Below are 22,508 nucleotides of genomic sequence, written 5' to 3' on the forward strand. Positions count from 1 at the left end.
TAAATTGGAGTGTACATTTAGTTCGAGCTTCTATTCTGCTATTTTTAAATAATTTCTATGCAACTTTCAGACATTTTACTCTTGTGACTGTTCCTTTTAATTTCTGTTTAACTGGAGTCTTCATTTTCATATAGTTCCCCTTTTTGAAGTTTGGTGCTACTATGGTGGATTTCTTTGGTATTTTCCTCCCTACAAGGATGTAACATTTAAATTACTTTATGGTCGCTATGATCAAGTGGTTCCAACTATATTCACTTCTTGGACCATCAATATTCATGGATGTTACAGGAGTGACTGAGTGGAACAACCAAAGAGAAAAGAGAGGGCATGTGAAAAGAAAGGATAAGAAAATGAAGTAAAGCAACAGCAGTACTGGTATTCAAAAATCATGATCCAGGCCCTCAAACTGCTGAGGCTGGCTTAAAAATCATGAGATTTATACATACATTTTGTATTCTTTTAATTTCAATTTGAGTGTTTGACTTTTTATGGGTCCTATTTTGAGCATTTTCCTCCACAACCATTAGGGCTAGAAACGTACTTTTTATTTTAAAGTGAACGCTGAAATTCTTATACAACTATGGGATTCCACTCCACTCCAAGCTAGGGGTGCAATCCCCAGCTCTCGGACAGGTACCCACACCAGCTCTCCTCTGAGCTACCATGCTAAAAATAGCAGTGTAGCCATGATAGCATGGGCAACGGTGGCAGCAGCACAGGCTAACCTTCCCAAGAACAAACCCGCCTGAACCCCATGGGTATGTACGCGGGTCAGCTAGCCCGTGCTGCTGCTGCCTGGTGCTACTGCAGCTACACGACCTTTTTTAGTGTGCTAGCTCAGAGGGGAGCTAGCGTGAAGATGTGTACGTGAGCTGGGAATGACACCCCTAGCTCGTAGTGTAGACATAGCCAAGTAACGCCATGGCACTCCATCAGGTCAGGCTCTAAGAAAAACACCAACTACTGTACGACTTAGTGTAAACTGGTGAGAATTGGCAACACTTACAGTGCTCCCAGGACAGTTGACGGGCAAGAGCAATTACAGTTTAGAAGAAAATAATCTATGGCCCTGATCCTGCAATTGACTACATATTGTGGATCCCTGCTGCCACTCAGACAGCCCCAATGGAGTCAGTGGGAGTTGTTTATCCATGCTGAGCGAATTGTAGGATCAGCACCTATACACAATAACTCTAAAGAGTCTTATAGATTCCCGCACTTCCCTCCCCCACCCCGCTTTGGAGAAAGGTGTTCTGGGAGCATGGGGAAATGGACTGTGTCTCACTACTGTATGTTTGGACAGCACCTAGCATAGTGTGGGCCCTACCTTAATGCAGTTATTATTATTTGTACCTGCTCCAGTAGATTTAGTATCACAGGTCTGAAATCTTCAAAAGGCTCCAAGTGGATGAAGACATAAACCCATGTGGAATCTAAATGAAGTCTAGAAGCTGCTCATCAAGTACAGTGTATATACACATGTTCATGTGCGTACATACATACACACACACAGTGCCATATGAACCCTAATTTGGGGTACTTGGCACCACTTACCTACAGTCTGTATTTGACAGCATCACCTTTCTAACATTTAATGGTTTCAAACCCTCTTTCCCTCAGCATTATAAATAACTTCTGCTCCTGAGGAGGAACTCAGGATGTGTGTGCACGAACTCACAAAATCCAGGTGACTGCTTTATAAACAAAAGCACCAATGCATATTTATCTTTAATAACTGAACTCACAGGAGTTGGAGTAAGCCATTTCTTTAAAATAGCCTTAAAAATTCAGCAGACTGGATGACGCAGGGGATTTATTATGAGCTAGGATGCTTTTCACTTCCAGGAAGCTCATTCAGATGTAGTAGATTAGTACAACAGTAACTAATTACTGTTCAATGATTATTCAGGTCTGCGTAAAATGAGTTGTCAGTCTTAGCCCAATTGCCACTTCGGAGTTAATTCCTAAAGACCAAAAAAACAACTGGCAAACCCAGCAAAAAGTCCAAGAAATGACCTACTGGCTATTACAAGGCTAGAGTTGATCCATAGCGTCATGGTGGCAAAGTAAAGCTTGCGCCGTTGCTATTCCTTCTTGGACCTATTCTGTGAATGACCCAAGAACTTCAGTCTGCAGGGCTGTCAATCTTTCCCTACCCCATAGCATAGACTCAAGAAAGCAGTTGTTCCTCAGACTGTACACAGCATCATTGAAACCCCATGTGCTTTCATTGTTTTTAAGAGGTGTTAGTATTACTAAATAGAGGTTGCACTGCCCATCAAAGCTTCACTCTTAAGATTTATGGACTGCACCACAGGATCCTGGCACTGCCATGAAGCCAGCAATAAAATAAGGGAACATTCTTTCCAGCTAAGCTTGTCCTTGGCTCATAGAGGCAAGGCAGTGCCTCAGCTCGGCAATAGCTCGGCTGTACTTTTTCATTTGCATGAATAATATAATGACAATTAGAATATAGCTTCCAGAGGAGCTGTCACATTGAAGAAAAAGGGGGGAAAAAGACAATTTACTTTGCTGATACTTCTTTTTTTAAAGCACATTCCTCTTTGCTTTAAGATAGGAGAGTGCGATTAAGAGCCGTCTCTCACCTTCAGCTGGTTTCTACACTGAAATCACAATGCTGTGTTTATTACATCAAGGCTCATGTTGTGTAACTGATGTCAGAAATTCGTTCTCAATTCATTTGCAGAAAATGGAAATGAAACCTTTCATTTAAGACAAGTCAAAACGACTCTCTGTCTTTTATCTTCTCTGCAAAAGGATAAAAGAATTGGGGCTTGGATTTCATCATTACATGCATGGGGAGATATTTCCACCTCCTCTGTACCATTTTATAACGGGAAGGTGCAAGCGTTTACTGTAACTAGACTCAACAAAAAGCATCTTCAATGATTTTTTTTTTTAAAACAATAGGCCTAAATACTAGGAGAAATCCAGCTCCTCTTATGTTCTTTATTTCCTGATACTGTCCTCCTTATTTCCTGATACTGCAGGAATGTTTCTAAGCTTTACCAATTTTCCTTATGCTATGCAAAAACAAAAATCCCTCTGTACAGGAGGTTGTAGGACCCTACATGGGAAGGCAAGGCTCTTTTGTCAACTCGCTCTTGAAGATGGTGTGACAGACTGACAATATCCTGTAATATCCTGAACAAACCATATGGAATTAGGATAAACTTTTACTGAATTAGGGTTAACATATTTGGGGTACATTGTATTAAAAATGCAATTGTGTATGTTAATGTCGAGTTGTATGTATTTCCATGGGAAAGGTAAACAGGAGAACAGCAGCGGGCGATTAGGCAAATTCATTCAGGTTGTAACATCTCCAGAGAAGCCATCTCACTGGAGAGATATGCATATACTAGTTCAAACTGGATTCTCCAGGGAACAACCAAAAAAAAGCATTTTTGGATAAACAGTACAGTTTAAAACTGGCTCAGGACCTTCTTCCTGACCCAGCTAACAGACGGGACCTCCTGGTTCACAGAGGGCCCCAATCCTTGGGGTAGGTTGGAGGGACTGGGCCTACTGAGGCCTCATTAGCCTGGATGCTTGTTCTGAGCAGAAGCTGTGATGAACTTGTAACTGCAAGCAGTGCTGGGGGGTTGGAGGTAAGACTTTTCCTGCCAGTCTCCATGTTAGAGTGAACCGTGGTAAGCTTATTAGCATGCATATAGGTTATTTATTTTATTGTTTTTAATATGTTTTTGCTGTTGTGCTTTTATCTTTAGAATAAAATATGCTTACATAGAAAGAACTGTGTGGTACTTAACTGTAGCAATTACACCTGATAGCCTCTGAAGAGAAAGCAAGCAGGTGGGGATTAACACAGTGAAGGCAAGGAACTGTGCAGCCTCGAAATACCCCGTTGAAAGGGAGAGAGATGCTGGCCTCCACTTCAGAGAGGGGACATCCAGGGAGCTGGAAGCCTGAGAGTGGGTTCCCTTACTGGACCACTGAGGGAAAATACAATTGCAGTTGCAAGGAATTGTGACAGAGGGAAAAGGACTCCCCACTAACTCTTACTCTCCGCTGCCCACACCACTCCAGCCATGCTGCTTAACCCAGTTCCTTTTGGACCCCAGGTTTAGTTCCATGGATACCCAATGGACACCCCATTCTACAATGTTAAGGTTTTTTAAATTAATGTTTGTTCATATTAAATTGAGTGAGGTTCTAACCAAGAAGGCATAATTAAAAAAAAATGTACCCTTGCTCCACCATTTACAGGAAGATTGGCAGTTAAATTAGTTAGGCTCACCTGGAAGGACAATGTCAGTCCTTTTTAATGCTTGGATTTCTTCCACACTAAATATACCTGAAATCATAAAGTTGTATACTGAAAAAGAAAAGATGGTTTACTTAACTATTATTTCATACAGAATACAGTAAAAAGTTATTTGGATAACCACAGAATTATAGACTATGCAATGAATGATGCTAGACACCATTATGCCTGGGAAACCTGAATAAAAACAAAAAAACTGCATACTGTGACACGACGTGTAATATATATTTTCTTTATGTTTTATGATTTGTTGTGTGTCTTATTTTCTGTATGCACATATTCTGATCTTTGTATTACTTTAAAGAAAGGAGACAGGAAGGGAGACAAAAGAGCATGTTGCAAGTAATGGGCACTGTAGTAAAAGCCCTGGCTGGGATGAGTTACTTGGGGACTGGTCCTGCTTTGAGCAGGGGGTTGGACTAGATGACCTCCTGAGGTCTCTTCCAACCCTGATATTTTAGGATTCTATGAGATGGTAGGGAAAAGAATGACAGGAAACTGTGTTCACATTTGAAAGATCAAACAAAATAGAAGGGCTAAGCCAAAATAATTAATAGATTTCCAACTGACCAATTATTACTCCAGCAATTAATAACAAGGCAGATACACAGAAGTGGAAAGATAAATGAAAGAGGGAAAAAATACAGAATCACTTCAGATGAAAGAACTAGGCAAAAAGGCACCTGTTCCTCTAGAAAGATTAAAGAAGTAGGAAGCTAGTTAAAAAGAACTCTGCTCAAACTATCAGACTTAGGGCAACACAAAGGAAAAAACAATGAAGGCTGACAAAGAATGTGTGTGTCTGTGGTCAGTTTCCAGAGACAATGAATCAGTTATATTAAATTTAGAGTTCCAATAAAATTTTGCTATTGTTTTGGCTACTTGAATTAAAGAGGGTCCAGAGGATTATCATATTGTCAGAGGTTTATTATCCTGGAAAAAGGGTTCTCTCTATAGATAATATGATGGCAGATTGCCAGTTCTCTTGTGGTCACTGTATCCTGCCAATGGAGCTAAAGAAAGCTAAACACAATCTTCATACAGTGGTTACCATTAAAAAACTGACATTTTCCCTCTGTCTCCAAAGAATGGTATCTGATATTTGGCAGTTGTTTCCTATTCTGAAAACTGTTAGCAAGTGCTGGTTGTTTAAATGGCAACCAATGGAGTTCTGTTAAGATGAGCACAACCAGTCTGAGCAATGGGGAGTTCGCCTTCACAGTAAGCTATGAAAAGAGTTTACTTCATTTGTTAGTGACAGAGGAGGGATAATCTAAAGCACTCAGCTCTGACTCAGGAGACCTGGGCTCAATTCCCAGCTCTGCCATTAACTACTGGGGAAATATTAATACCTCTGTATCTTACAGGTAGGCATTGTAAGGATAAATCCATAAATACTTGAAAGGCAACCTGAAATTATGTTGATAGGGACCATAAAAAGTAGCTAGATACGATAAAATGCTACATTATTATCAGTACTTAAGGCTGTACTGAGCAAGACATTAAAAGTTCTGGAATTTGGGCTTCTGTGGAGTTGAAAGTTCAGGTCAGAAGCAGAATTTCTCCACATGAGGCTCATAGAAGCACTTGGCTTCAGAGGTGCCGACTTTCTAATATGCCAGGAGGGAGTCCTACCTCTGCCTCAGGCCCTGACCCCTTTTTTCTATGGGTGCTCCAGCCCTGGAGCACCCACGAAGTCGGTGCCTATGCTTGGCTTTATCAATATTCCTTAGTCTTTGCAGAAAAAAAATCCAACCCCATTGATCAATACATAATTTTGGTCCAAATTTATAGTACTACTAATTGAGTGCCACGTGCTTAGAGCAGATATGGGCAGTTCAAACATCCCCATGTACAGCCATTTCAGAATAAGGGAGTTTTTTTCTGCATACATGTAAACGGTCTAAATTCTGGTTACACCCAGAATTTTCATTGTACTAAGCACTGTACAAATGCATAAAACCTGTTCCTGTCCAGAAGACCTTACAATATAAGACAAAGGATATGGGGAAACAGATGAACAGAAAGGTCAAGTTAACACCCGGATGAGAAGTCATACTTCAGGTCAGTGGCAGGGCTTGGAATACAACCCAGGGACGAAATCCTAGCCCCACTGAAGTGAGTGGCAAAACTCGTTTGCCTTCAATGGGGTCAGGATTTCACTCATGGTTTCCAGAATTCCAGGACAGTGTTCTATCTATTAGACCAGGGGTGGGCAAACTACGGCCCGCGGGACCGTCCTGCCTGGCCACTAAGCTCCTGGCTGAGGAGGCGAGCCCCCGGCCCTCCCCCGCTGGCCACCCTCCCCTGGGGGAGGGTAGCCGCGCGGGGTAGTGCAGCTTGCACCTGCCCACCTCCCAGGCTTTCAAATAAGTCTGTCCTGCCACTCTGAGCAGCCTGGTAAGGGTAAGGGGACGGCAGGAGGTCCCGGAGGCAGTCAGAGGTCAGAGGGCGGTTGAATGGGGCGGAGGAGCGGTCAGGAGACAGGGAGTGGGCGCATTGGATAGGGGGTGGGGTCCCAAGGGGTCGGCTTGGACAGGGAGTGGAGGGGGTTGGATAGGGGATGTGGTCCTCGGGGGCAGTTAGGGGACAAGGAGTGGGGGAGGGATGGATGGGTCAGGAGGTCCCAGGGGGCCTGTCAGGGGGCAAGGGTGTGGATAGGGGTTGGGGCAGTCAGAGGACAGGGAGCAGGGGGGTTGGATAGGGTGTAGAGTCCCAGGGGTGGTGATTAGAGGACGAGGGGTCCCAAGAGGGGGCAGTCAGGGGACAAGGAGCAAGGGGGTTTGGATGGGTTGGGAGTTCTGAGGGGGGCGGGGGCCAGACTGTTTGGGGAGGCATAGCCTTCCCTACCTGGCCCTCCATGCCGTTTTACAACCCCGATGTGGCCTTGGGGCCAAAAAGTTTGCCCACCCCTGTATTAGACCATACTGCCTCTCATACTACCGGTTCTAATGGCATACCCCGTTTTAAGCACAGGGAATCACTCTAATAGCAGAATGAAGTTCAGATGCAGGGAGGAGAGACTGGCCAGCGGACAGAGTGCTAACTGAGCGGTGGGAGACCCTGGTTCAGTTTCTGTTCCTCCACAAGCATCCTCTATGGCACTGATCAACTCACATAGTCTGTCTGTGCCTCAGTTTCCCCATCTGTAAAATGGGGTTAATAGTATTTTCCTACCTCATGGGAGTGCTGTGAGGATAAATACATGAAAGATTGTGAAGTTCTCAGATACGATGGTGATGGAGGCCATTCCTAAGATACATTTTAAAGTACATTCTAAGTGTTAAAAGAATCCCCTCTAAACCCATTTCTTTGGTGATTAGACTACTTTAGACCAGATGGTCTCAATTTGTGGTCCATGGCTAGTCACTTGCTGCTATCTCTGCTAGTTTCCAGACTGGAGAGAAACAACAAGTGGGAAGAACAGTGTGGCAGCCTGCCCAGAGCAAGAGGACCTTTAAAATGTTAATCAATAAATAAACTCAGAATCTGGCTATCTTCACTTTTAAACTGGTAAAGACACAAATGGTACCTGCTTGGACACAGCACTTCAAACAAAAGCCTGGGTCTGGTGTGGGGGCTCTGGGTTAGGACTAAGGAGTTCTTCTCCTGTCCCTCCCACATTTTCCCTGAGATGATTGCAAGCAAGCCTTCTTAAATGACCCCCTGGCTTGTCATTGGTTAGTGTCTCCTCCTGGCCAGTCTAGGCCCCTGGAGGAGTTAGTCTTGTTGGAAGTCCAGCCTGAGTGGGTTTTTTCCTGAGGAGGAGGTATCAGGGTGCCAAAGACTCCAGCATGGGGAAGAAAAGTCATGACAGTCTCCATCACAGGGAGATTAAAGGAGAAGAAATAACCAGGATTATTTTTCAAAACTTGCCCCATTCAGACTACATTAAGCACCTCTGACATGCTGTTCCTCGTGTAGGAAATTGCTAAAGTTGCCACAATGATGCTAAGTGATTATGAATGATAGGAGAGGTGGGAGCTGGGGGAAACTCCACACTCTGACAAAGTTGGAGAACCCCTGCTTCAGACAGCTCTGAGACATGTTTTCTATGAAATCTAGCCACACATCATTATTCAAGGATCTACTCTGAACCAGCTATAATTAAAATTAACTGTTTACAATTATTTTCATGGGCATGTTCAAAGAGCCACACTGGCAACCTGGTGAAACCTCAGTGTTGACAGACCTTGAAATAAATTTTGATCTGGTGAGATATATCTCCAGGTTTCAAGTAGTTAAAACATTGCACATCTATATGCTTTCCTACTTGCATAGCCTTTTACACTGGTATACAGATGCCTATGCAGGCTCCTGAAGCAATGCAAACAATCTTCCCCCAAATAGTATAAACTAACTGAACACAGAATTGGTAGAGAAATACATTTCTGGTTAAGAATTGTTACTATCTGGCTGTGATTCAGGGCCCTATATCAGTGGGTCTCAAGGTTCCTGAACTTGAGGACGCCCAATTGCCGTTAAAAGCCTTTTGCAAGGAGCTGAGTTCAAGTTTTTAAATTTAAGTTTGTCTTTCCTATTCAGCCTTAACCTTTTATTAGTGGGGAACTTCAGGTACACAGTGGCCTGCAGAATACTATTTGAGAAGCTCATAAAATACCGAGTAAATTGCATTTGTGGTAGTGGAAGAATGAATTACAGTCCTTGTAATTGGGGTGTGGGAGGTAATGGCAGCATCACCCCCTGAGAACATTGTTTCTTTACAGAAGTGTTTTTCTACAGTCACATGCTTTGTAGTATCAGTATTGGACCTAAGAAACTTTGATCAACTGTGCCCCTTAAAAGTTACCAGTAAAAGTCAGAGCAGTATGGATATTGGTAATGAGGTCAGAATTTGTAGGAAATGTGGGAGATTAAGACCAAAATCTAAAAGTAAATAGAGCTATACAGTGCATGAAACACCTGTATGAAACCCTGAAGGAGGGGCAAATAGAAAGAATTTTCAGAGACTTCAAGAGACATTTTCAATGTTGCTTAAACTTTGAGAGTCCTTGGGAACATTATCAACAGAAATGTATGGGTAAACTTTTCAGAAGCACATAAATCATACATACAAAAGCACCTAAGTCACTAGGTGAAAATCAATAGGACAACCGCTTTTGAAAAATTTCACCTTCCAGTGCTTTGTGCTTTCTCCAAGGTATCCAGATTTCTTCTTAGTTGCATATTCTCCCAAAATTGTTGTTTTACTTTTGGTACTAGGATTTGCCCTTTTGGGGGATCAAGCAGGGGAAACAGTTATATTTTTCTTCTGACTTTCAATCTTGTCAGTCACTTCCCAGTCTCTCCTTAAATTTGGGGGCTAAATCCAATGTCCTTACTCAAACAAACAATCTCCCATTGAAGCCAGGATTAATCATTTCAGCTTTAGGACCCTAAACTTTAGTGTCTGTTCCACCAACAGGTGCGTCACTAGCTTTGCATTTCTGCTCTATTCTATTGAGAGTTGCACATGTAGCAACTCATGAGGCTTCTCTACATGTAACTGTAGAACATCTCCAGAGTTCCCAGATCAGCTCTCACTTGCTCTTCTCCTCCCGCAGCTGCAAGTGCTAGCAATTCAGAATAGCTAAAGGGCTCATTGGCCCCTGCCAAGCTTCCCCAGGGAGACCAACAGGTGCACAAGCCTCTGCAAGAATCTGACTATGAAGCCTGATTCTCGGCTGCTGGTGTCTGTAACTCTCAACCTCTGAAAAAATGTGATACGTAGGAGAGAAGGATTTCAAACATGTGTAGCAATGAACTAACAAAAAAGCAGAGCAGTTCCATTTCATCACACGTTATGAGTCATCATCCTTTTAGACATTCATGTCTGAATTCTCATGATTTACATTTGCTAAAACTTTTTACGGTCCTCTGATAAGGTTTATTAACATTAATTGTTTTTTTGCTATAAACACTATTTTTGTAGCAACAATCCTTTAAAATTCCTTTTTAAAGCTATGCCACTAAAGGAGTAACATTTTCAATAGCACCTAAGTGACTCTACAAGCCTAAGTCCCATTTTCAAATCTGGGCTGAAGTCTCATTGAAAGTCCAGTGTGACTCAGATTCGTAAGTACCTAAGTCCAAGTCTTGTTTACTTTCAGTGAGACTCAGGCTCTTCAGAGAAAAGAGAGCGTGGACTAAGCTAGGGTATGGATTAAAAGTATAAAAGCTATTCCACACTAACTCCCTGCATAGCCACTCTTATCCACATTGAAAGTTCCTTTTGGACGAAGTTAAAATTCACAAAGGTACTTTTAGCAGGGAACATGAGCATCCATGCAGGGAGTTAACGTGGAATTGCTATTTGCTTTAAATTCACACACTAGCCCATTCTGTACTAGCTTCTCCTGCAGACATGCCCTAAACTGCTTTTTGAAAACTGAAAAAGTGCTTTTGAAAAAATTTACCCAAGCTCTTTTCTTTAGGATAGATTGAACCCTTGTTAGGTTAATACTTACAACAAGCAAAACCATTAACAAACTTTAATTAATTAAAGATTAATTTTTAAGCTACGCTGTTTCACAGTTTGTTTTTTCAGTGGTTAATTCATTTTTAAAATCTTTAACATTAAAAAAATGAAAATAAAACTGACATATATTACACCCAAATGCTTCCATAATATAGAGTTAAGTTACTAAGTGAAAACCATTTTAAGAAAAGATAAAAGTTTAAAATGCTGTTTTATAAGGGTCAATTTTAAATACTTTGTCAGTTTTGTATAAAATATGTACAATTTCAAAACACATTTGACAATATTGGCACTATGTAAAATGTGGAGCTTTTCCAACTCAGTCTGAGCAGATAGAAAAAAAATACACCTGAAAAGTAGTGTGCTCAAGATATATGCTAGAGCCACTAAGTCGTACAAGAGAGTTGTTCTTCCTGTTACCTTTCACTGGCACCAAAAATAAGTCTTGCCCCAATTCTCCAATGAAATCTCTGCAGAGATAATTAAAGGATCAGGGCCTAAAATTATAGCGAGTGTTTCCTCTAGAATTTGGCCCAGTGGGATCAGAGAGAGACAAGATTTCAGTGATGTTCATAACATCATCACTGAAATAACAACATGGCTCATGGTATATATATTTCTTACAGGGGTTGGGGTAAGTCTCAGAGAAAACAGAACTGAGATTGGTCATAAGCAAACCCAACTCAAATTAATTTTCTCCAAAGCAGCCTGTATTTATTTCTTACAAACAAGGAGCCAAATAAATAATTTTTAAAACTGCCACCTTCAGAGGACCAAAGTTAGTCATAATTTAGCCTGCATCTCCCCAACTCTTTCCCACAGTTGAACTCTCCCCCACTTACAGCTTCTTCTCCACCCCTCAACTGTCCCTCAGGCCATACATATTTCTCTACAGCTCTTCTGTGGGAGCCCTTGCCTTTTCCTCTTTTGAAGGTGTGCTGCAGACAGCACTTCCATGGCCCTTCAGATCAAGCCAGAGACTGTAGCAATCAGGAACAGATGTCTTCTGGCTGGATCTGCATTTGAGCTGCCTCTTAAAAGATCTTGTCCACTTGGATAGGATGCAGTCTGCAGGCAGTTCATTGGGGTGTTTATCTGAAATCCCCCTCAATATTTAGGATCCCTCTTCTTAATTGCTTAAAAGCACTTTATAAACATTAACCCTTAACACCATTTTTTGGAGAGCTAAGTCTTACTGTCTTCACTTTACAGATAGAAAAACAAGAGACAGAGGTTATGGTAATTCTTTTTAAGTGACAGGTTTCAGAGTAACAGCCGTGTTAGTCTGTATTCGCTAAAAGAAAAGGAGTACTTGTGGCACCTTAGAGACTAATCAATTTATTTGAGCATAAATTGGTTAGTCTCTAAGGTGCCACAAGTACTCCTTTTCTTTTTAAGTGGCCTCTCTGATTATTTTGAGTGCCCAGTTTGAGATACTTGGGCTCAATTTTCAGAGATCTGGAGGGCCTATAACTCCTTTTAAAGAAAATAGAAACTGTAGGTGCTCAGCATCTCTGGGGGGAAAAAAATCAGATGCAAAGTATTTCAAGTTAGTCACTTAAAAACTGAGTCACCCACAATTAGTGGACATTTGAAGATTTTGGCCTAATTGATTTGCCCCCAGTTGCACAGCAAGTCTTTGTCCTAGCAGAAGTTAAAACCCCTGTCTCCTGACACCCAGTCCCGCACTCCAATTCCTAGCCAGCAACTCTGAGTAGCAATGGAGTTAAAATAGTGGGGTTTGTGTTTAAATAACCATGTATTTTTGTAAGTTAATTAGAAAAAGCATGTATTTGAGTTTTGACCTTCATTTTGATCTACAGACATGTTTAGATTTTTCTCACATTTAAAACGCAAAGACCATCACATAGGTAAGAGCCATATCAATAACAAAAATTGTTTATCAGTTTTTGAGGTCTTGTGACTGACACGCTAAAGAGAACAATGACAGCAGAAACATTTAGGGAACTGCTAGCTATATTAGCTCCATTTACGTAGAAGTGTAATTTCATATTCTATGTCTAATTTGCCTGTTATTTTCAGTGCAATTTAAAAACCATTTAGGGGAGAGGGTCCTGTTAATAAAAAAAAACAGAGAATTATTCTGTGGCTATGCAGTATGCACTCTCTTTTGCTCTCTCCTAATGTAAATTCTGAACAGCTCTTGGAGATATTATACACCCACACAAGTTTCCATGAAAAAACAAACAAACAAAAAACAAAACAAAAAAACAATAGAAGCTTCTTTAATCTTAATTCATCTAGGTAGTTCAAAATCTACTGCTGCTGGGTGGACAAACACACAGTGAACCTTTGCTAGAACCAGCTGTTTGTCTCTAAAGCTGTCTGCACATTGGGAACTGGATGGGTTTGACAAGTGTATTATCTTTCCTAGCACATTAAACAGAGTCTACATAACCTAATAGCAAAAGCTTTAAAACAAATATATTAATAGGTGAGGAGGTGTGGGAGGAGGGAATTGCCACTAAGGAAAGTCATTGCACATACACATCTTGCTACTAATCACTAACATCGGCAGAAAGTGAAATACTTCCTCACATACAAAAGAGATTATTGTTTTCCTTTTGTAGCATTCATCATATACAAAATAATCTCATACTAATCACTGCATTTATCAGCCTGTGACGAAGAAAAAAAACACAACCCAAGAACTGCCACAACATCTTACAGCTGACAGTTTAAGAGTGATAAATATAATGCTGGTCTCAGACTGCTACAAGGATTAGATTTAGCTGGAAAACAAGTAGTGCAGTTAACAGTTGGTATTGGGTCTAGTGTTAGGATTAGTAGGCAGCGCTAATCACAAGAAATGTAAAAGATTAGGAGGTGCTGGTTCCCAGTAAGGTTTTCAAGCACAAGTAAATGTTGAAATTCATTGTGGGATTAAAATACCACAAGTCTAAAAGAGGCAGAATATTAAAGTAGCAGCCAGATTCAGTTGGGCTGTCCTCAACCTTCCCTTGAGGATTAGAGACTCTGCTTTTTCCAGCTTTGTAAAATTATGTAGCGTGTCATAATGAAGGATGCTAAATATGCTTTTTATCATACCAAAGACAGCAGGCACTTTCAGTAAGGTACTGAGAAATGCATTACTGTGATATAAGGCAGTCAGGTTAGGGGGAGAGAGATTCTGGTTACCAGGAGCTGGTCTAACACAGGGTGCATAACTGCACATCAAAGTGCTTAGAAAGGGAAGATAATGTGAATTGCTAAGATACATAATGTGTGTATCTTTCATGCACTAACAAGACTAGGGTGCACCTTAACGCATTGGTTTCTGGTTCTTCATGGCGGGTCTAAGATTACCTTCATCTTCCATTCTGCTTAAGTCATCAATTACCAAAGACAAATAAAGATCTCCAATGTTAATGCTGAAGCTAAAGCTTGGCAAAAAACATGAAAGAAATTTAATAAAAAAAGTTTCCTCGATTTTTTTTAAGAGTCTAAATGTGAAGTTTGGATGACTAATTTCACTGAAACATTTCAATCAATTCTATCTGTAACACTGAGCTTCCTGACTCACTTTCTTTTCCATACGGAAGTCTCTGTCCCAAGGATTCTCAACATCTCAACGCACCACAACCAAGGTTAGGCTGAGAGCCATATGTAGGCCTCTATTTGGTCAGTAGTGTGATGTCTACAGGGGAATGGAGGCACTTACACACTGCAGGCCAGATCTTCCATTGACTGGATTCTGTCTTATGCCATTTGGCAGTGACATAAACCCAAGCCTTTCTCACCCATCCCACCCTTTTCCAGAGACTCTCCATAGGGCTGGGGATGACAGATCAATGGTGTCCTGTCCTCACTGCCTGCCCACTCCTCCACCAGCCTGCCTAGAATACATCTCTCCCCCTGTGAAGCCCCTAGGAGGGGCCTCTAAGGGTACGTCTACATTGCAATTAAACACCTGTAGCTGGCCCGTATCAGCTGTCTCAGGCTGGGCTAAGGGGCTGATTAATTGTGATGTAGATGTTTGGGCTCAGGCTGAAGCCCAAGCTCTGGGACCCTACCCGCCTTTTGTTTAATTGCAGTGTAGACATACCCTAAGGAGACCAGGTGTTGCTGACCCACCACCACCTCCTTTCCACAAGGGAATGGAAAGATATACACTGGGAGAGTGCCCTCTGTAAGTTTACCTAGGGATTGCTATGCAAGGGAGGTGGGAATGATCTCAGCCAAATCTATTTAACTATTTTCTAGTGCTCATTTTCATTGAAGTGCTTCTCGTGCAGTTAGCTGCACTTTTAGCTTCCATATGATTTTGCCTTTCTTCTTTTTCTCCTCAGAATGAACTCCTTTCTCCCTCTGCTACTGGCACCTGAAAAATCACCGATTTATGAGAGTTATAAAACAGTCATATTAAATAATAGAGGTGAACACTCCATGTATGATTTCTGCAAAAGTCTTTTCAGAAGAGATAAATTTATTCACTGCATTATGGAACAGTTTGAGAAAACAAGATCATACAATGTACAGCAGTGCCTCTATATTTAAATTGTGTCATTTCTATTCATGAGCACTCTGATTAGATACACTACAAAAATCATCAGTAAGAAATAAATAATTCTGCCAAATAAATAGTTGTTGATTTTTTACCTGCAAACATAAGTAGCATCTCATTCACACTAGATAAAGCTGCCATAATTTGGATGCATGGATCATGTTGGTTCAAGCCTACAAAGTATATTGAGTGAGTTATTCATCTGCATTTTCTTAATATTAAACATATTCTTTCAAAATAATAATGAAAAAGTTATGTAGTGAGTTAAGATCGGATGAGAAATACTTTAATTTGAAAGGTTTGGTGACTAAGACTTCCACAAGTAGGTTGAGAGAAATAAATGGCTGAAAATGCACAGCTTGGGTTGAAAGGGGGGACTCTGGAGGGATATTGTTAAACTGTCCCTGCCAAAGAGGATTTATCCCAAGCTCATAAAATATATTTCTGAGAAATAGTTTTGGTTTGTGCCCTCGAAATGCACCAAGCAACATGAACTACTACTAATGTAATTGGATAACAACACCAACCCGCCCCTACAAGAGAGCCCACTGCACCAACTCTGCAAACTACTCCATTTGAACTATGTGGGCAAGTTGTGACAAATGCCTCATAACATGAAGTTATTTAGCAGGAAGCCCAACCTAATATCCTATATTTAAGCCAAATGCATTTTACTGAGCTACTGTATGTTCTAGATAGATACATATCAAAGTATGATGAGTGCAGTACATACACTAGACTTATCAACCCACAAAACACATTACACACCCTTAAGGAATTTGTCTGATTTGAATCAACAAGATATTCTCCTAAAATCAAATAATTTCCAGAACATTTCAAAAATGAATGCATAGCTGAATATCTTAAGGACACCTTGTTTGCAAAGCAGCCAGACAATACATATCGAAGAATTAGGTATTGCAGGCAAAGCAAAATCAAGAAACAGCTGCACGCATGTGCAATCTGATGGTTATTAGCAAAACAGGGGTAAAATAACAAACAAAAATAATAGAAAAAATAGAAAAAAACCCTGACAACAAAATCTCAGTTCACAGTAAAGATTTTGGAAGCCCATTTGCACATAAATTGGAAAACACAATTCTTGTACTAGCAATTGATGAAGAAACAACATACCTTAAACTCCTAGTACATTTGAAATGATTTCCTTTGGTTCAAAGCTGATAATCCTGTAACTGCCAGTAAGTAAATGGTGACTTGTCAGACTTGCTCTGAATGTGGAACGTTTGCACAGGTTTTTACTAACCCAAAGCCATTATCAAAACTATCAAAATTACAGTAATTAGATTTACTATACCATAAATTGTTATTTTAGCCATTTAAATGTTTAGTGAACATAACAAGATTGGATTGGTTTTCAAGGGTTACTAGCATAAATATACCCTCACACATACAGTACACTTTGTCAATTTCAGCTTCCCATAAATCAAATATACAACCAATCATCCTTTTATGCTAGATATTAATGGCAATTCCATTATTCAAATCTAGCTAGTGTAGATTCTCCCTTCATAGAGATGTAAAGCAGTTCTGAGTAGACTTTTAAGTAGGCAGTGGAAGATTCTAATCTTACTAAAATCCTCTTACTATAACTTTAGAGCAGACAAAGATGAGGGGGTCTGCATTTCTCAGTTTATCTAGTCTGTGAAGAAGGCAGTTTTTAATTCCTGTAACCAGTGAAATATTAGAAATCCTTTTGCATACTTAAAGGACTGTATCCTTCCTTAATAAAATAAGAGACACTCAGTATAATTGTTTTTGCTCATGTATCACGAAGAAGAGATACAATTAAAGGTTCTTATCACTATACAGAAACCTCTTTCAGCGAATTACAAAAATGAGTTTGCAAGTTGTCTAACTTTCTGCTTAAAACTACATTTTTACATTCAGTGCAAAATGAAGTGTAAAATATACATATATTTACATCATCTACCAAACTCCAATTCAAATAAACAAAACAAAAAAAACTTTGCTATCATTTACACAGCACAATCTGTTCTACCACTGGCTTTCTTCTCTCCCTCATCTTTCCTCAACCTCTCATTCCATGAACATAGATGATGCGGATGATACTAAACTGGGAGGAGTGGTTTGCGGATGATACTAAACTGGGAGGAGTGGTAGATACGCTGGAGGGGAGGGATAGGATACAGAAGGACCTAGACCAATTGGAAGATTGGGCCAAAAGGAATCTGATGAGGTTCAGTAAGGATAAGTGCAGGGTCCTGCACTTAGGACGGAAGAACCCAATGCACAGCTACAGACTAGGGACCGAATGGCTAGGCAGCAGTTCTGTGGAAAAGGACCTAGGGGTGACAGTGGACGAGAAGCTGGATATGAGTCAGCAGTGTGCCCTTGTTGCCAAGAAGGCCAATGGCATTTTGGGATGTATAAGTAGGGGCATAGCGAGCAGATCGAGGGACGTGATCGTTCCCCTCTATTCGACATTGGTGAGGCCTCATCTGGAGTACTGTGTCCAGTTTTGGGCCCCACACTTCAAGAAGGATGTGGATAAATTGGAGAGAGTCCAGCGAAGGGCAACAAAAATGATTAGGGGACTGGAACACATGAGTTATGAGGAGAGGCTGAGGGAGCTGGGATTGTTTAGCCTGCAGAAGAGAAGAATGAGGGGGGATTTGATCGCTGCTTTCAACTACCTGAAAGGGGGTTCCAAAGAGGATGGCTCTAGACTGTTCTCAATGGTAGCAGATGACAGAACGAGGAGTAATGGTCTCAAGTTGCAGTGGGGGAGGTTTAGATTGGATATTAGGAAAAACTTTTTCACTAAGAGGGTGGTGAAACACTGGAATGCGTTACCTAGGGAGGTGGTAGAATCTCCTTCCTTAGAGGTTTTTAAGGTCAGGCTTGACAAAGCCCTGGCTGGGATGATTTAACTGGGAATTGGTCCTGCTTTGAGCAGGGGGTTGGACTAGATGACCTTCTGGGGTCCCTTCCAACCCTGATATTCTATGATTCTATGATTCTATGGAAACTAAGAGGATTTATACTTCAATAATTCATCTCTTTTGCAGTCATGTCTAACTATTTTTTTTTAAGTATTTTTTTTTCAATGGTGGGGAGCCCGGCTGCAGTAGAAGCTGATTTAACTTGTGAAAATTAACTCCTGCAGCATGGGCTGTGGGACTTGCTCATCTGATCCTGCAGCCATGTCACCTCAAGCTAAGATCCTATTAGGTTTCAAAAGCCCAGTGTAGTCTGGTCTTTTACCTGTATTGGCAGCCACCAAAGATCACCTTATAAGATGTGATGCTGACCATTCAGCTAGTAGCGTTCTTCCTTCTGCGACAGGAATGAACTTGTATTCCAACCGAGTGATGATGATCCTTTGCAGCAATGTCTGTTGGTTGACTTGTACACCTGATATTCTAACCAACTGCGGTCATGGTAAAGATCACATAGCACTTTCTGCAGGGTTAAAATCCCTACCCTGTGTTATGGGGAAATTCCAGTTCAAGTAACCCTATTCCACCTACCTAAAATTCCCTCGTAGTTTCAGTAGAATCCCTGCTTTCCACACAAGTACTTCAGAAAGGTGGTGTGAGGGTAAATTAATCTTTATTAAATGCTTTCAGAATTTGTACTGAAACTGCCATGATCAACAAGTATGGATTTAATTAATGAAAAGACTTGAGTGGTTGATGAGGAGATGGATATACTCTTGGAGGTCAATGGAGAGAGTTCTTGTAGAGAATCCCCAGTTCTCTTACACTTGAGGTCATGTTTATTGCTGCAGTAGATTGTAACAGACTCAGTGCAGTAAATGAGAGAAAATCTATAGCTTGAAAATTTTTAAACTCACTGGGGAAAAGGGTATCTGAAAATTTAGATTCTTTATGTTGACTCCCTGCTTGAGAACCCAAGCTCTCTTTTACTGCACAAAGGCTTCAGTGTGTGGTGAAGAAGTTTGGGAGCGGGGTGGGGTTGGGAAAACTCAAGCTCTCACATAACCTAGAACCATTCTTGTGACTTTGGATATCTGAGAGACACAGGAACAATTTGCTTAAAGTCGACAAAGTAGAAACCAAATACGGTACTGAAAATTTCAGGAGAAGAAAATTGACATTTCTGGAGAGATGCTACCGTGCTTTGTTTGTGAAGAAAAGGGCTGCTGAAGTGAAGAATCATTCTGGGATATAGGAACTGCCAGTGGTTTAGTAACCAGCTGCAGTACCACAAATGAATTTTCTTGGTCAAGCTTATATTTTCAAATCCACTGAAGTGGAGATTGATTGCATCAAAGACTGAGGAAGGCACTAGAGACATGTTGAAAGTGGAACTGGACAAAAGAAAATAAATATTGAGAACATTATTTTATTTGGTTTACTGTGCAGACCAGCAATGGCTCATTTGAAATTGGCGTGTGGTTTTTTGTGTATATACCACATAGATATTATTCATGGTAATGAAATAATATATTTGGTCAAGAGTTATATTTTGCATTACATGTTTTGGAGAGTTTGGTTAGGAATATGTTGAAATAACTTTATTGGGCATCCTATTTATGACGTGTCTATTCTTGAAGTTCTATTTTGAGACCAGTCATAATTTATATTCATATTGCACATTGGAGATTATATGTATATAATAGATAGATGTATATAAAAGATACTCAGTGTTGTTGGTTATGCTGTGGAAGTCCTCTTTAAATTTAAATACATTTGAGACTTCTTTTTTTTAAAGTTGCATGAACTGGGCACCCTGCTACAGACTGAGATAGCTTGCTACCCCATTTTTTGTAAACTGCTAATGCACATTTGCTCAGCAAACCTTCTGTGTGCAATGAAGATTTTCTCCTTAACTTTTTTATACTAGGAGCCTAATAAAACGTCTTGGTTTAGAATTGTTTTTATTTAAGAGGACTATACTGTTTTATTATGGATACAAAATGTTGTGCATGTGTATTAATATACACACCACTAGAGAGTATTGTGACAGGGTCAGGCCAGAGGGCTACAGGAGAGTGATCGAAGGTAGATATATTAGCTCCAGATTGAGCAGATTCTTTTTCCCTGAGTAAGATAATGGGCTGTTCCAGAACAATCAGGAAGTTGCTGGAACCAATTAAGGCAGGCTAATTAGGACACCTGGAGCCAATTAAGAAGCTACCAGAATCAATTAGGACAGGCAGGCTAATCAGGGCACCTGGTTTTAAAAAGGATTTCACTTCAGTTAGTGAGGTACGTGCAAAGAGCTGGGAGCAAGAGACGCACAAGAAGCTGAGAGTGAGTAGGTATACTGCTGGAGGACTGAAAAGTACAAGCAGTATCAGACATCAGGAGGAAGGTCCAGCGGTGAGGACAAAGAAGGTGTTGGGAGGAGGCCATGGGGAAGTAGCCCAGGGAGTTGTAGCTGTCACACAGCTGTTACAGGAGACACCATAGACAGCTGCAATCCACAGGGCCCTGGGCTGGAACCTAGAATAGAGGGCAGGCCATCCCTTCAACTCCCGATTTCATATAAGAGGAATTGATCTGGACTGTGGGTCCCACCAGAGGGGAAGGTCTCTGGCCTGTCCCCCAACCCATCAGGTGGGCCAGCAGAGACTGCGGGGATTGTTCTCCTTTTCCCCATGCTGGCCAGTGAAGAGGTTAACCGAGTGAATGGCAGGTCTGTGCCACTAACAAAAGGAGCCAAACTGAGGACTGCCGTAAACCTCTGAAGTGAGCAAATCCACCAGAAAGTGCAGAACCCACCAAGGCAGAGGAGGAACTTTGTCACAGTATGTATAAACTGGTTCTAATCCAGCCCCACTTTTTCACAATAGTGCATGCCCACAACAATGTGATTTACAGTAATGTCTATTACTTTGTAATTTCTGATATCTGGTGATGGTGGACATAATTCTTACTGCCTTCCTTTATGAATGTGACGCTTTATTTGTAAGGTTTCCCCCTCCGTACTGAAAATCTTGATCTTGCTGTGAAGAAACTCAACACTCTTAGAGAAAAATTTAGTGGTAAAATACTCTGACCTTTACAAGGATCCTGTTTGCATGTTACAATATATTTTCCTGTCATGCAACAGAAAGTCCCTTGTGTTCCATTTAGAAAAAGACATCTTCCAGTAACAGCATACTGTGATCAATAAAATTTTTTAATATATTATATTACCTCTCACTGAAAATCTTTCACTAGACATATCAGACCGCATGGGGGGAAATTCCTGACAAAACTCAAAACGGTAAACAAGATGCTGCAAATTAATTCTATCCCACAGTGATCTTTCTTTTCTTGAACAATGTGACAAGTCTGTGTCATCTGACTTCAGCAGAAGCTTTTGCATCTTGAAACAGAGGTATCCGCTCCAACTACCATAGTGATTGTTATTTTAGTCTGTGTAATTTTGTGTTGAAATACGTTGCATGGTTTAAATCATAGAATATCAGGGTTGGAAGGGACCTCAGGAGGTCATCTAGACCAACCCTCTGCTCAAAGTAGGACCAATCCCCAACTACATCATCCCAGCCAGGGCTTTGTCAAACCTGATCTTAAAAACTTCTAAGGAAGGAGATTCCACCACCTCCCTAGGTAATGCATTCCAGTGTTTCACCACCCTCCTAGTGAAAAAGTGTTTCCTAATATCCAACCTAAACCTCCCCCACTGCAACTTGAGACCATTACTCCTTGTTCTGTCATCTGCTACCACTGAGAACAGTCTAGAGCCATCTTCTTTGGAACCCCCTTTCAGGTAGTTGAAAGCAGCGATCAAATCCCCCCTCATTCTTCTCATCCGCAGACTAAACAATCCCAGTTCCCTCAGCCTCTCCTCATAACTCATGTGTTCCAGTCCCCTAATCATTTTTGTTGCCCTCCGCTGGACTCTTTCCAATTTTTTCACATCCTTCTTATAGTGTGGGGCCCAAAACTGGACCCAGTACTCCAGATGAGGCCTCACCACTGTCTAATAGACGGGAATGATCACGTCCCTCGATCTGCTGGCAATGCCCCTACTTATACATCCCAAAATGCCATTGGCCTTCTTGGCAACAAGGGCACACTGTTGACTCATATCCAGCTTCTCGTCCACTGTAACCCCTAGGTCCTTTTCTGCAGAACTGCTGCCTAGCCATTAGGTCCCTAGTCTGTAGTGGTGCATGGGATTCTTCCTTCCTAAGTGCAGGACTCTGCACTTGTCCTTGCTGAACCTCATCAGATTTC

The 22,508-nt window shown here is 41.1% G+C and overlaps 1 protein-coding gene across 5 annotated transcripts in view; it reads right to left on the minus strand.

Moving 5' to 3' along the window:
* The window catches only part of KLHL29 (kelch like family member 29), a 605,712-nt gene that overhangs the window by 494,683 nt on the left and 88,521 nt on the right, over positions 1–22,508 (minus strand). The window lies entirely within an intron of this gene.

This window comes from Lepidochelys olivacea (assembly GCF_965140295.1).
Source record: "Lepidochelys olivacea isolate rLepOli2 genome assembly, chromosome: 3".
Taxonomy (NCBI): domain Eukaryota; kingdom Metazoa; phylum Chordata; order Testudines; family Cheloniidae; genus Lepidochelys; species Lepidochelys olivacea.